Raw genomic sequence first — 6,745 nt, 5'->3', positions numbered from 1 at the left:
AGTACACGTGTTCTACACACAGGCAGCACAATATGCTACTTTTTATTTGGAAAAAAAAGCTGGGTGCAAAGTGAAGGAATTACACACCCTATGCATCAACTGCCAAACGCTGCATACACCCAATAAGTGTGTTTTCCTCAAAAACCCTGCATGGTCACATGCGCTGACTTTACATTGGGTGGCACCAATGACATTCTGCTTAACTGGAGCAGTCAAATAGCCACTGCGGCTTTTAAGGCTGCATGCATTCAACATTTGCTTTGACCTCATTGGGAGAGAATGAGATTCCATCTGTCCCAGTGGCAAAGAAGGACTATATATGGTTTGTTCCCACTTGAGCTATAAAATCTAGGTATTACAGCTGTGCAAGGAGTAAAAATGACATTGTGAAATAAATAACTGAAAAGAACAAAAACATACCGAATGGGTATATTCAGTTCTGCTGCACAGCCTAAATAGTGTCAAAGACTTGTTGTGCAGCTGCTGTTGACAGAGGAATCTCTGCAAGTGGAGTCCTCAGTGAATATTTAGTATATCCATGTTCACTAGGCGTGATGCTTAAATATCACTCCAGCCCTTGAGGAACTGCATGCCTATTTTGAAAAAGATGGTATTGGATGCTTCTGGGATTGACAGAGACTTTAGTCAACTGCCCGGGGACTTATTAGCACTTATCAGTGGCAACCATACCGAATTGCTTATGCTGGGAATCAATATATACATCTATCATGACGGGTGGTGGAGAATGACCCTGACATTCCACAGAAGCGTGGAGTTTGTCAGAAGTGTAGTTGAAAGACTCCCCTCCTAACACTGGCAGGCAGGTTTCTGTAATGATCTTGATAATGATCTTATATTTACTGAGCACCTTTCATCCAGAAGAATTCCCTGATAAATTGTACCCACCACATAGCTTTCCCTTTCAAAGCACTCGTTTATGCACCTAGCTTGGGATGCAGCCCAGGTAACTCCAGAAAATGCACTGTGTGACGTGCCATGCAAAACAATTCCATCAAAATGGTAAGGGTAAGGAGGACTACATACAATCTCAGACAAACTGGGATCCATAGTATTTATCCCTCAAAAATATAGCACGCAGGCTGCCATGACAAGTGTTTGTACATTGCAGTGGAATATCGGCCTCACAGGTACATCTCACAAAAGCTACAACGCAGCACTTGGAACCTTGCCTTCATTATGAAGTATTGCTGAAACATGCAGGAGAGAGATGTCATGTGCCAATCAAGAAAAGTTACACCTCAAATACCAATCTCCCCATTTAAAAAAAAGAATTTCCACTATAAATTGATAGTACAGGCAGTCCCTAAAAGAAGAGAATGTGAACTTAAACAAGAGTAATATATGGATGTTGATGTTTAATTATACTCTTTTTAAAATCCCTCACAATGATTTTAGAAAACATAAAAAATTCAGATTGCCATCTGGAACCATTCACTTCCTTTACATAAATCTTACAATATGACATAACTGGCTGAATGAAACAGAATTCTACGCTTGGCGTGCCATTCTTGCTTGTCCTTCCAAAATGTATTATAACTTTTGACAATTGAACCTGATAGATGTAAAGATTCTAAGAAACGTCTTATTCAGTGCTATATGTTACATGCGTTCAATAATTCAACATAATACAAGGAAGTCACTTTGGAATGAAAGAGTAACCAGAGCACAGATGCAGACTTATGCCAAGCTAGCTAAAGAATCATTTAATTTTTATGATATATTCTTAGGAAAAGCTATACATGTTATGAGAACAAAAGAGATTTCTGCAGGACAAAACAAAAACATACCTAAATTATTCAAAAATTATAGGTAAAGCTTTTATGTAACAAGGAATGTTGGAATGTGTAATAAACAATTTACAGCATAATCTTACATACTCTATTTAGAAGTAAGTCCCACTGAGTTCAGTAGAACGTATTTTCAAGTGAGTGTTGGGAATGTAAGTTCTGAAGATGTTCAAATGCAACCCCCATTTCAGTCCTTGCATAGCCAGCACTGAGGGATGATGTGAGGTGAAGATCATCAACTGTAAGGTCACTTGTTCCCTATCCCTTGCATATAGAATTGTAGCCTTACAGTACAATCCTATACATGTCTACTCATAAGTAAGACATACTGCATCAATGGGCCTTACTCCCAGCTAAGCATGCACAGGTTTGTAGTCACATACAGCTCAATCTTACATAGAGAGCTTTGACTATTGGGCAGTACAGAAATGTAATAAATAAATAAAATATTTATTCAGAAGAAGGCCCTGCATTCACTCAGATTTACTCCCACAAAAATTTGCATATGTTGTAACTAAAGTGCTTCGGCTGTTGGGTGGTGTAAAACAAACAGACAAATCCTAGTAAGCAGTATGCTTTACAAAAATAGCACTTTTCAGATTTGAACCCTGTATATCGCAAACGCTTCAATCCACCCAAAGGGATAGGGAAGCATTGTGTAATGCATAATTTTCCAGAAAATTCAGAGGACAGAACTAGCAAGCAAAGAAAAATAGTAGGCCATGTATTTCAGGGTATCTGTATTTCAGACTACCTGTGCTACTTTCTTCAGAGTACCTAGATCAATTCACTGATTATACACTGCTAAAAATAATTACATAGACCTTAATATGCATGCCAAAGGCACAAACCCCTTTACTTTAAAAAAATGACTTGATCTCTGTTGATAATATTAGTATAGATATTATGAGGTATGTATTAAATTGTAACTAGAACAATTGCTCTTCAAACATACTGCTTTTGGCAATTTAATTCTGAATATATCCAAGCTGTGACCTTTGTGCAAATCTTGCCCTGCCCTGCTGAAATCTAGTTTTCCCACTCCAGAAAAATGAAATGGTGCCCTTGAGCACATAATTAGAACTTAAAGCTGAGCTGAGCTTTGCTTTATAAAATAACTATTCTTTCTGTGTAAACTACTGACTCCAAACAAGGGCATAGGTCACAGAATAATATTGTTCCCATTCTCTCCTTCCAATCCCTACTCTACTGAATAGCAGTTGGTTAAATGACCTCTTTTCTCAGCCATTGATTTGGAAACTTGCTACTAATTGATTTCCCTCTTTCAACCTGAAGCTCTAGAAATTCATCCAGGCTTTACAGTGTGCATGTAGGATATATATAAAAGCTTCCTTTCACTTCGTAATTGCCGGGATTTAATTGTAATTCAAATACCAGTGGAAAAATGCTGTGTCCTAAGCTGCAGAGGAAATTAGATAAGTCTATTTTTTAAATTAGATAAGTCTACATTTTACATTTGAAATCTGCATTCCTAACAATAATGGAGCCTTCACACACTTACAGGTTGTGTGGTGGTGCACCAAACTATGGAGCTTTCCATTTAGCCCTCTGACAAATTAGACACTGCAAAATAGAGGTCTGAAATGTATCTTGGCTGAACTGTCCCCTGAGTTGTCATGATGCTTCCGGTGTATCAACAGGAGCCCTGGGACATGAGCTAGGCTATTACAAAGCAATCTGATTTACTCTCTCTGGTAAGTACTGGGAACGTAACCAACTTTCCACTCATGATTTTATGAGTTAAAAGTTTCCAGTAAAGGAAACCTTGAAGGTAAAGGGTCCAACTGTAAGCATATTTAGACAGGGAAAAGTCCTAAGCTGAGGCTTTTTCTCCTCCTACAGGACATAAGATGGCCAGCAAAGTGAACGAGCACCTGCAAAGTATCTCAAGGAGGAGAAGCCTATCAATGGCAACTAGCCTTGCTGGCTATGTGCCACCTGTTAGTAGAGGAGGCGTGCCTAAGTGCACTGACTGCTGAGGAGCTTGGGCAGCTGGTTTGCCACCATGTGAATGGAGTACTGGCCTAGATGGACCATTGCTCTGATCCAGCATGGCATGTCCTATGTTATGGTCTAATTATTCATCTCGGCATGTGAGATTTACCACATGGCTTACTATACATATGTAGACCAATGACATCACCCCAGTAAATGCAGGGAGATTTCAGTCTAGAGGCCTATCTTTTAGAAGTCTGTTTTTTAAATGAGCAAAATTCTTCTGGTATAGGCACACTATCATAAAGAGGTATTTAAAAAGCTTAGTCAATTATATGAGTTTCAGTTAATTAATCAATTCAGTCAAATTTGCATATGGCTAAAAGGAATTTTGAAGCAAGAAGCATGCTGTTTTTAAATAAGTCACACGTTTTAAGCAGCAATCAGCATAAGAAGAGGCATTTCGTGGGGGGGGGGGAGGATGCCACTTCTAAGATGGTGCTTTGTGTAGTTTTCAGTTAATATAAACCAGCTAATTGGTTTGATTAATTGAATAAAAACTTTTAATTGATTTAAAAGATGCTGCCAATTAAGGCAACATCTTGTGATTTAAAGGTGCTGCCTTACTAATTGGCAGCACCTTTTAAATCAATTAAAAGTTTTTTATTCAATCAAACCAATTAATTGGCTATGCAGCCCTATTATTCAGTATTCATTATCCAGTTGCTGTGCAGGATCCACATATCTTTCCAGATTAAAGTTCTTCTGTTACAGGAAAATCACATGCTTCCAATGCTTGCACAATTGCTGCCAAAAATGCAGTTTCATTCTAATAGCCTGGAAAGGAAATAAAGATTTATACTTTTAGCTATAGCTATAGATTAAATTCTTTTTTAAGGGATGGGGCTGTCACTCTGCTTGGCACCCTATCATTATACTAGCTTTCCTCTCAGGTCAGGCCCCTGTCATTCTTGTTCCTTATTTCTCACTCAATTCTCAATTGTTCCACTGAATTTCCACTTAGCATCCTGTTGTTTTACTGCCATTTTGACCCAGAACTATGTTATTGCATTGATTTTCTTTCAATTTAAAATGCTGAATGCTTCCCAGTTGCCATGTAAATACAGTGTTCTGTCCCCTCACATGGTGGTGTCTGTGGGGCAACGTAAGTGTAATGTTGGTGATGCCAATATAATGCATCAAAGCTAGCGAGGTTCTTTTTTACTGGGGCTCCTCCTGATGTGTTTTAAATACCATCATAATGCGCAGGTTTGCCATGCTGAATATAAATTATGCATTATTACCTTTGGAAGGACCGTGATGATTTCTGTGGCCACTCAGGAATGGCCTTGCATGCCATTTTTCTTGGTAGGAAGGTGGGGCACAAATCAAATATTAAAGGAATCATCCTCTGGTCATCACAGCCTAGCATCTCTGTAGCTATTCTGGCTATGGGGAGGAGGGGGAGAATGAGAGAAAGAGATTAGGAGTGCTTCCAGATGGTTGGCTTCTAGCACTACCAATCAAAATATGCTGTGCTGCTTTTCTATCTTTCCCACCCATGGCATTGAAAAAGAAGAAGAAAAAAGACCAGAAACCACGGGAAGATAAAGAAAGCAGTGAAGTACGGCAGAAAAAGTTTGCACTGGAAGTTTCCAAAACAGCATTTTCCTGTGATTTATTTTTCCAGGGAAATTTTCTATTTTATAAATTTGTAATGAACAAACACAATGAATGTGTGTCAATTGCAAATAAAATGACCTATAACAATTCTAGGATACCTTATTTTAATATTGTTGCGCAAAGTATCGTTTGGTTTTGTCTGTTTAGTATATTTATTTTCCTTCTCCTGGGTACAGGACTTGGCATTTATCCCTATTAAATTTCATTCTGTTGTTTACAACACAACACTCCAACCTATTAAAATCCCTTTGAATTTTGTTTCCATCTTCCAGAGTAATACCTATCTCACCAAAGTTTGTGTAATTTGCACATTTGGAAAGCATTCCCTGCACTTCCTCATCCAAATCATTAAAAAAATGTTGAAGAGCACTGGGCCCACAACTGAACCCTGTAGTACCTCATTTTTTACCACTGCCCAGTTAGGGAAAGTGACATTGATGAGCACTTTTGAGTCTGATTCTGTTGCCAACTATGGATCCACCTGATCAATGTTCCATCTAGCCTAGCTTTTAGCTAGTTTGCTATCATGAGGCACTTCATCAAAAATCTTTGCAGAAGTCAAATTACATTCACAGCATTCCCACAGTCCACAAGGGAGGTTACCTGATTAAAAAATGAGATCAGATTAGTCTGACAGAAATTTTTTTATGCCTTCTTGTAATTCTATGCAATCTGCCAGATTTCTTCCATTGCAGCCTGGACTTCCTTTCACTTACTTTATGTGGCCTTTTTGTTTTCAGATTCTCTTTTCAAGAAGCCATACTGGCTTCTTCTGTTTTCTTCTTTTCTTGCGGAACTGTCTGCAGTTGTGCCTTTAGAAGGCATTTCTGAAGCAAGATATGTGAAAGAATACATATATGTCATCAAAGTGAGAAAAGTGTAAGAAAAGTTACTTGGCAGGTTGTGCAGACTCAATCTGTGAATGAGATGGTAGTATAGTGTGAAGGTGTCAGATTTGTTATGCACTTGGAAACATATGGAGACAAGGCAGACCCACACAAGAGTTACAAGTTCCTCTTGAACCAAAATCGAGCCAGACATTTGGCACAAAGCATTAAAAAAATGGCACAACAGCTTTAAAACTGAACCCTGGAGAAAAAAATAACAGATGCCGAGAAGCATTTGGTTCAGGTGAAATCATTCCTAGGGAATGAAGATTAAGAAATTTCTAATTGCTCAAATGTTGCAGAGGAATTGGGGGTACTGTGTTGCAGTGGTTGGAGAAACTGAGATTGTGAGGAGCACCAAAATTCTCTCTCCAAACTGGGAAAATGGGTATCAAAATCACAAATCTGATT

The sequence above is a fragment of the Varanus komodoensis genome, unplaced genomic scaffold, assembly GCF_004798865.1.
Source record: "Varanus komodoensis strain SLA01 unplaced genomic scaffold, ASM479886v1 scaffold1, whole genome shotgun sequence".
Taxonomy (NCBI): domain Eukaryota; kingdom Metazoa; phylum Chordata; class Lepidosauria; order Squamata; family Varanidae; genus Varanus; species Varanus komodoensis.
Note: the sequence above shows the minus strand (reverse complement) of the source record.